Consider the following 10,000-nt stretch of genomic DNA (forward strand, 5'->3'; position numbering starts at 1 on the left):
ACCACAACCCACACTCCCTCATCACCACAGCCCACTCCTTCACACTCCCTCATCACAACCCACACTCCCTCATCACCACAGCCCACTCCTTCACACTCCCTCATCACAACCCACAAACCCTCATCACCACAACCCATGCCCTCAAATCTGCATCAATTCTGCAATTACCACCTGGTCACTCAAGCTTCATGATTTGGTCTTGAAGTTTGACCTTGGCATTAAGCAATCACTCTTCTTTGTTATGGGAAAAGTCGTGTTCTGAATGTGTTTTTCTTTATTATTGATAAGTAAACATTTTTGTTTTTTGTTACATACAATTCTTGTGTAAGCATTCAAAAGAGATGTTTCTCCCATCATTTATATATGTATATATATATATATATACATATACATATACATATACATATACATATACATATACATATACATACACATATATATTTATATCTATATATTTGTATACCTATCCATTTGACCCCCCCCTTCTCTCTCTCTCTCTCTCTCTCTCTCTCTCTCTCTCTCTCTCTCTCTCTCTCTCTCTCTCTCTCTCTTTATCTCTCTCCCTCTCCCTCCCTCTCCCTCCCTCTCTCTCTCTCTCTCTCTCTCTCTCTCTCTCTCTCTCTCTCTCTCTCTCTCTCTCTCTCTCTCTCTCTCTCTCCCTCTCCCTCCCCCTCCCCCTCCCCCCCACCCTCTCTCTCTCTCTCTCTCTCTCTCTCTCTCTCTCTCTCTCTCTCTCTCTCTCTCTCTCTCCCCACCTCCCCCTCCCCCTCCCCCTCCCCCCCCCCCCTCTCTCTCTCTCTCTCTCTCTCTCTCTCTCTCTCTCCCCTTTCACTCTCTGTCTTTCTGTGTATTGGGAAAGTCATTTTTATTACTGCCGTCAGACCTCGGTTTCGGTCTTTGCTATGTCTTGTTCATTAAAAGTGTCCTTTGATTGCATATTATCTCATCACGTTGGGGTTATGACTTGCATGACGCTTCTCATTCTGACGGAGAAAATGACAAGGAAACTAAAATCATGCGAATCTCAATGCAATATTCAGGCGATTGAAGCTGAGTACAAATTAATAATAATAATAATTAAAACAAAAAAAATGAAGAAAGAAGCGTTTTTTAAAATTGGTATTGTTATCTGTCTAACCACTTATTGTATGATGAATCGAAGAGGCTGTGGTTAGTACAGGATGTGGGTGTTATTATTGAAGATAACTTCAATTTCATCGTCCTTTTGGGATAAAGCAAGAATATCAAATTCCACTGTACTAACGGTTATATGCTGTTAAGTAGTATTCTAGTACAAATTACATCGTGAAGTTTGTATCTTCTTTAGACAATGGCTGTTAGACAGAAATGCCATCAACTGAGCAATCAAGGAAAAAGTGCCTGTGTCGGTGCGGGCAACGGGCGGGCCAGTGACATGGGCGGCAGTAGTGTGGGCGGCGGGAAAAGTAAGGAGGATGTGCACCATCCTTCCTGCCCCTCGACTCCCCTTCCCCTTCCCGTCAGAGGCATCCTATCTTCCCCTCTTTTCAACCCTCTCTCCCCCTCCCCCTTCCCATCCTGTCAAAGGTATCCTGGGGTCGGAAACAACCCTGTTCGCCACCTCCTGAACGTGTTCATTCATCGCTCTTGTTACTAAGGAAAGGACGTGGAATTCTCTGTTGACCGTGACTGAACTTTTCCATTGTCATGCTTGGCGTGGAAGTACAGTTTGAATATTAGTATGACTACATAATAATAAATGCGTTCTTGTTGAAACCAAATTATACAAAGATGTTTATATTTTCCGATATCATGAACTGTATTAGAGGCACAAATGACTCAGCGTAGAATGTTTTCAAAACAATCATCTGTATGGTGTATGGTGTAGTAAATAGATCGTACGCGTAACCGGTTATGTTTAATCTACTTTGTATTTCACTTTCTATTATTCTTGTTAATAACATACATTATTCTGACAGTATTAGCAGAGAATGGCTGTAGTGGTAATCATTCATAATTGATATACATATTGGTAAGAGTGAAAGTTACGATACAATAAAATTGCAACGATAACATCACAGTAATTATTTTTATAGAATGTCTGTCACAATGTACCAGTAGTATATGGCATCGGCTAGTAATATTACCTAGCAGTACGATGATAAAAAACAGTACATGAACTTTAGAAATAAACAACATGCTATAACAAAACAAGTAAACAAGATAAAACGGAGACAGTAAAGAATTTTAAAAGATAAATAAACTAACGAAAGCATCATGCGATACAACGAAGCAGAATTCGAATAGCAGCAGCCGTGGCCATGAGTCATGCGTTCGGTACTCTGGCTCACAGTAACGGCCATTGCTCCGGCAATGGAGGGGAATGATCGCTTCCTGACCTATGTAGGGGTATAATTCAACGTCTCTTGTGGGGGGCGAATGGGGACGGGAAGGAGGGGGGGGGGGGGTGAGAGGGAGTGTTTGTTGGAGGGAGGTAGATGTTACTGGGTGCAACCATGTGCATATATAGAATATTCTCATACATGTGATGTACATGTACATTGTGTACGTAATATATGTACATATGCATAAACATACACATATATACATATGTATGTGTATGTTTAGTGTAGTGTGTGTGTCTGTATTTGTGCGTGTGTGTGTGTGTGCGAATGGATATATCTACAAATACCCACACACACACACACACACACACACACACATATATGTATATATATATTATATATATATATATATATATATATATATATATATATATATATATATGTGTGTGTGTGTGTGTGTGTGTGTGTGTGTGTGTGTGTTTGTTTGTTTATATGTACACATGTATGCCTACGTGGTCGTACGAGTGTAAGGTCCACGCGTTTCAATACACACAAAACCACCCCGGGTTAAGTATAGACCTAGCGGACCTGAGTAACCCGACCAGCCTCCACCCAGAACAAAAGAAGGCTCTCCGCTATCAGGGCTGTTGGCAGGACCTGAGTATTCTCTTCTCTAGGGGGGGGGGGGGGGAGTAGAGATCCTGCCCTGGTCTCCTTACAAGAACGGATGTCATATAAACCAATCTCGGCGAATTTATGCTTTGGGAGATTCATTTTTATGTTGTCAGAGGGGGTCCAGATGCTATGTTTAAGAGGGTCGTCTCTAAGGCTTACAAGTCGAAGTAGCAGTTACTCGCTGTGTGGTATTTATAATCCGTTGCTTTTATATTGCTCATGCGCGGAAATGCTTGCTTTTGTGCGTGGTGGGATGTGTGTTTTTTGCTAGAGAGAGGGGGGGGGGAGAGGGAGAGGGAGAGGGAGAGGGAGAGGGAGGGAGGGAGGGAGGGAGGGGGAGAGGGAGGGAGAAGAGAAGAGAAGAGAGAGAGGGGAGAGGAGAGGAGAGGAAGAGAGCCAGAAAGAAAATGAGAGGGAGTGAGAGATAGAACAAGAAAGGCAGACGATAAGAGAAGGCGAACACAAGAGGAAGGTTTAGAAGGAAGGCGCGTTGGTATGCACTAGACGAAAAACAATTCCTCTTCTGCTAATAACCTACACCAGCAAGTTTGAATAAATGAAAACCCCGTGGGTATCATGATTTATTTAGATTTAATATTTTCATTGATAACTAAGAATACAAATCTAGAAGGCAAGGACAAGAATACAAGGGCAGTTCATAAACTGGCAAAGATTCACGGACACGGACACACAAGAGGAAAAACAACATCCAAAGGTTAAAGATATCTGACACATTTCTTCTCTCGCGACTCCTGGCTTTGGTCCCGGGATACAGTGCGTCTCGGCGGGCAGTGTTATAGTGCCTCACCACGCCCAGGGTATAGGTGTCATAGTGACCATTGTTTGTGACTAGAGATAAGATATAGTTTGGAGTGGAAAAGAGGGGGAAAGATTCAATGCTTGGTGTGATGCCGCCACGTCACTATAGTCCGTGCAATGCGCATGTCTTTACAATCAGCTATACCCGTCAATACACCATGTATGGGCCACGCGTCAGAACTGCAAGTATGGTACAGGTATCTTTCCCACATCACTCCGGCAGGTATAACACACGTTGCTCCTAAAGGATTAATCACCATGTTACTGCAACAGACATAGTGTATATGTTACAACATATATAGTGTGCATATCACTACATCAGGTATAATGCGCACGTCACAACATACACAATTACAGAACACAGTGAACACGTGAACAGCAATGTCACAACAGCAGGCAGCACACACATCATTAGAACAGGCACAATGTACACGTTAATACAACAGATATACTGCACACGTCACTACAGTTTTCGCTAAAGCCAATATAGTGTTTCTGTCAGCTGATCCCATGTTTCGTAAAAATATGAACAAGGAAATGCCCAAGCAAGATAACGTTGGGCATGTATATTCAGCTTCCAACTCATTTGATCTTCAGGCTCGAGAGAAATCAATTGTAGAAACGCGTGCTTGAAACCCACTACAAAAATTGTTCTTTCTAAAATGTTTAGATTTATTTATCTTGACTTGTATGATACACCGAAAATCCAGGGGAAAGTGTCAGAGATATATTTGTTGTTGCAAGGAACTGAACACATGTAAACAATTGTGTCAAAGTAAAGATACAAAGAACTGTAAAGTACATGCGCCTTCAAAATATTTCTTTACGTAAATGTACCACTACATAATGGAAACTTATAGCAGGTGAGAGAGAGAGAGAGAGAGAGAGAGAGAGAGAGAGAGAGAGAGAGAGAGAGAGAGAGAGAGAGAGAGAGAGAGAGAGAGAGAGAGAGAGCGGGCGGGGAGAAAGCGAGAGAGAGATAGGAAGAGGGACGAAGAGGGAGAGAAAGCGAGAAAGAGAGATATGAAGAGGGACAAAGAGGGAGAGAAAGCGAGAGAGAGAGAGATAAAGACAAAAGAGGGAGAAAGAGATGAAGAGGAAGAGAAAGTGAGGGAGAGAGAGAGAGAGAGAGAGAGAGAGAGAGAAAGAGAAAGACAAAAGAAGGAGAAAGAGATGAAAAGGAATAGAAAGCGAGAGAGAGAGAAAGAGATAAAGACAAAAGAGGGAGAAAGAGATGAAGAGGAAGAGAAAGCGAGAGAGAGGGAAAGAGATAAAGACAAAAGAGGGAGAAAGAGATAAAGAGGAAGAGAAAGAGAGAGGGAGAGAGAGAGAGAGAGAGAGAGAGAGAGAGAGAGAGAGAGAGAGAGAGAGAGAGAGAGAGAGAGAGAGAGAGAGAGAGAGATAGAGAGAGAGAGAGAGAAAGACAAAAGAGGGAGAAAGAGATGAAGAGGAAGAGAAAGCGAGAGAGAGAGAAAGGAAGAAAGATGAAGAACGATCAAAAGAAAAACGAGGAGGATATAAAGAAGAAGAAAGGAGAGAACGAGAGAGACACGTCAACGGAAACCGACCATCACGTCATACCCACGTGCAATTTAACCACAAACGTTCCAACCAACGAACTTGATCTGAGTCGGAGAGAACTCATTTTTTTATTGATACAAATCGGATTAAGTTACGAATTGCCTCAAGGGAAAAGGAAAAGCCCTTTGAAACAATGAATTTTACTAACATTGTGCCTCTTCCGTTTGTGAATTGTTATATTTTGAAATTAGAATTACCTTAGGCGTGAGTGAGGTCATGCGCCTGACGCCACAGATCGTCTTTTTTCATAATTCTGAGAGAATATTAGGAAGACTTTGGTTCGTTCGGGAGTCATGATATTGTTGCTTTCGTTGCAAGTGATATGGTTTCCTTTACTTTGTTTCTTGTTTTTCTGTCTTGCTTTTTTCTTCCTTACTTTCTTCGTTTCTTCTTCCTTGCTTTTCTCCTTTCTTGCTACCTTTCTTTTCTTTTCTTCTCTTCTCTTCTTTCTATATTCGTTTCTTTATTTCTTTCTCTCCTTCCTTCTTCTTTTCTTTCTTTGTTCATTCTCTTATTGTTTATTTCATCCTTCTATTCTTTTTATATTTCTTTCCTTCTTCCCCTCTTTCTTTCTTTCCGTCTTTCTCTCTTCACTTCCATTCTTTCTTTGTTTCTTCCTTCCTTCCTTTCTTTTAATCTTTCCTTCCTTCCTTCCTCCCTTCTTTCTCTCCTTCCTTCCGTACTTCCCTCCTTCCATCCTTCCTTTATTCTTTCCTACTTTGTGACTGTGCGAGGAAGTGGGAAGACAGGATAAGTGGAGAAATAAAGGAAATTGTCGATAGAACGAATGATGATATATACTTTTTTCATTATATTGTTATTATTATTATTATTATCATCATCATCATCATCATCATCATCATCATCATCATCATCATCATCATCATCATCATCATCATCATCATCATCATCATCATCATCATCATCATCATCATCATCATCATCATCATCATCATCATCATCATCATCATCATCTTCATCATCATCACCATCATCATCATCATCCTTATCATCATCATCATCATTATCATATTTATCATCAATATCATCATTGCGTTAATATATTAACGATACTGAACCGTAAACACCATCTAACACCATCCCACGCTTGCCTAATGTTACATCTTGCATTATCATTAATATCAACACCATTCAACACCATACAGCACCGTTCAACATCACATAACATCATGCACTCTACTACACCATACATCGTCCATGCAACACCACTCAACATCATTCAACACCATGGAACACCTACTCAATGATTCACCAAAAGCTATTCTTGCAACACCCTTCATCACCTGCTCACTCCTACACCATACACCATTTATACAACCATGCTATAAGCTCGCCATGCATCCCTACGCAACACCACGCAACACCATTCAACACCACAGCCGTTCTCCGCGTGGATATCCGCTTTGTCACGTCAGAGGCCATCGCTTGTGACGTAAATGTTTTGACCGGCTATTGTTTACATGTCATACGGAGGCGCATCCCGACATTGGCATAAAACGCAGGTTACATCTGTCGGTGTCTGTCGGTTTATGGTCTCTGATAGTCGGGTTCTGTTTGTCGGAAGGTGTTTTATTCTTGGTCTCTCATTTTCTTTTTCTCTCTCTTTAACTCGTTTTCTCTCGCTCTCTCTCTATATGTACATATATCGCCTTCTCTCTCTCTCTCTCTCTCTCTCTCTCTCTCTCTCTCTCTCTCTCTCTCTCTCTCTCTCTCTCTCTCTCTCTCTCTCTCTCTCTCTCTCATTGTCATTCTCTCTCTCTCATACTCTCTCTCTCTCTCTCTCACAATCTGTCTCTCTCTTCTCACGACTGACATTTCTTCGTTTTCTTTCTATTGTTGTTTTTGTTATTGTTGTTGTTATCATTAAAGTTATTTCCATCAGAATTACTATCTACTTCACTGATATTGTAGTCTGTTTCATTATCTTAACATCACCATCATCATATTCATCAATATCATCATTCCTTTTCTTCTCCCTTTCCCCAAACTACGCAAAACACACACACACACACACACACACACACACACACACACACACACACACACACACACACACACACACACACACACATACACACACACACACACACACACTCACAAACAAACTAACAACGACAATGAAATTAGTTTCCCCTAACGACCACCCTTGACAACGGACACGTGGGTCTTGGCGCGAAACACGAAACCGGGTGTTTACGCGTAGCGACGAGAACCCGGATGTGCTTATCTACGTTTCGGCGGGAAAATTAAGAGGTTCAAAAATAAAATCCTAAAGGCGAGAGTCGTGATGTGCTGTGTTGATGGTGATGATGAAATGTAGGATGATAATGGTTATGATGACGGTAAGAATTATGATTGATAAAGTGATAATAGTGATAGGGATAATTATGATGCTGATGATAATAATAATGAAAGTAATGATAATAGTTATAATAATAATTATTATTATTATCATTATTATTAATATTATTATTATCATTATTATTATAATGATAATGATAATGATGATGATAACGCTGATAATAATGATAACAGCAATGATGATAATGACAATAATGATAATAATAATAGTAATAGTGATAATCATAAAATTAATATTGATAATAATGATAACAGCATAAGAATGAGACAAACTCTAGTTCTCTCGTTGCTTTGACAAACAAAAAGATCTCTACATATTTTCTTTATATTTCAAGCTTAACAACTTCACTCGGAACTGGAGGGGGTGGGGTGGGGGTGGGGGCAGGATGGGGAAGTCATGAAGTCTCTCTCTCTCTCTCTCTCTCTCTCTCTCTCTCTCTCTCTCCCTCTCTCTCTCTCTCTGTCTTTTTTTCTCTTTCACTTTTGTCTTTATCTCTCTTCTCTCTCTCTCTCTCTCTCTCTCTCTCTCTCTCTCTCTCTCTCTCTCTCTCTCTCTCTCTCTCTCTCTCTTCTCTTTCTCTCTCTCACCCTCTCTCTCTCTCTCTCTTTCTTTCTCTCTCTGTCTCTCTATCTCTGTCTTTCTCTTTCATTCTCTTTCATTTTCTCTCTCTCTCCACACCTACCTTCCCTACCTCTCTCCATCCATATCTCCATCCCTCCCCTCCACCACCCCTCCCACCCTCCATCCGTCCATCCTTCCACCCACCATTCTTCCACCCCTTCCACCATCCCCCATCCTTCCAACCACGATTCCTCCACCTTTTCTACCTCTTCCACCCTCCCCCATCCTCCCCCATCCACCCACCATTCCACCCACCATTCCGCCCTCCCTTCTCAACGCGTGCCAAATGGTAGCATCATATCAAGATTTCATTTAAAACTTTTTTTTTATTAACGAAAAAAAAGAAAAAAATAGAAAAAGAAAACGGGCAAAACCTCTTCGTATCGTGCTGTTCGTTCCAGCTGTCGGTCTCATTCAACGGAGCGAGTCTTGGAATGATAAATTTGATGGTTGACGAACTGTTAATTATCACTTCCTGTTATATTTCTTGTGAAGTTTATTGCTTGGTGTTTGTCTCTTTCATTTTTTGGAGGGTCTTGAGAGGGAGGGAGAAGGGAAAGAGGAAGAGAGAAGGATAAGGAGAGGAGGGGATGGGGTGGGGGGTAGGGAGAGGTATAGGGGAATGGGAAAAAGGGAAGGATAGGGAGAGGAGGGGGGAGAAATAGGGGGAAGGGGAGAAAAGAGAATAGGAAGAAGAAGAGGAGAGGGAAAAGGGGGAGAGAAGAAAGGGAGAGGGAGAGTGAGAAGGAGAAGGAAAAAAACAAGAGGAGAAAGAAACGAACAGAGAGAGTTAGAGAGAGAGAGAGAGAGAGAGAGAGAGAGAGAGAGAGAGAGAGAGAGAGAGAGAGAGAGAGAGAGAGAGAGAGAGAGAGAGAGAGAGAGAGAGAGAGAGAGAGAGAGAGAGAGAGAGAGAGAGAGAGAGATAGAGTGAGAGTAAGACCGGTAGATTTATACTACATTGTAAACTGTAAGATATAAAAGCATAAACGTAATAAATCTAACCCCTATCTGACACAAAGCCAACCAGCCTTCAGTTGCTCTGACATTATTAAAAGATTCATTTACTGCCAAGAATTTTACAGTAACTCGTGAAGCAGAAAGGTTGTTAAGTGACATGATATTGCAATTTCCATTCTGATGATGACTCTTTGATGTATTGCAGTTTAGTAATAACTTAATATTTAAGATGAAACTTTATTATAGATTTCTTAGATTATACATAACTTTACTCTACAACCCTACACAGTAACACCATAATAAAAACTAAATCGCGTAGGATTACTCCCAGCACAAGATTACAAACACTGACCCAACGCCGAATTACAAAAGAAAAGAGAAAAATGATTTGAACAAACGAAGGCAAGTGTGAAGATTATTAGTGTGGCACGGACTTCACAGATTGAATGGTTCATTGTCCTTGGGAAATTGACAGCTGGGTTGAAGTGGGCTGAGGTGTCAAAGCGGCTAACCAAGTGTGAAGTTGTGAATGCAGGGAGAGCGAGATGGGAGGGAGGGATGGAAGAGAGGAAGAGATGGGGGAAGGAGGAAGGAAGGGAAGGAGAGAGAGAGTATTTAGGAAGAGGGAGGGAGGAGAGGA

The 10,000-nt window shown here is 41.4% G+C and overlaps 1 protein-coding gene across 2 annotated transcripts in view; it reads left to right on the forward strand.

The window, feature by feature from the left end:
• Nucleotides 1-10,000, forward strand: part of LOC125033520 — a 22,970-nt gene that overhangs the window by 4,866 nt on the left and 8,104 nt on the right. Inside the window, exon 1 of one of the 2 annotated variants that reach the window (XM_047625084.1) lies at nt 3,840-4,015. The exons of the other annotated variant lie outside the window; for it this stretch is intronic. The gene's annotated coding sequence lies outside the window, so the exon portion shown is untranslated. Of the gene's footprint in view, nt 1-3,839; nt 4,016-10,000 lie in introns of those variants that run through there. 2 annotated transcript variants of the gene reach the window in all.

This window comes from Penaeus chinensis, chromosome 16 (genome assembly GCF_019202785.1).
Source record: "Penaeus chinensis breed Huanghai No. 1 chromosome 16, ASM1920278v2, whole genome shotgun sequence".
In the NCBI taxonomy this organism is placed as follows: Eukaryota; Metazoa; Arthropoda; class Malacostraca; order Decapoda; family Penaeidae; genus Penaeus; species Penaeus chinensis.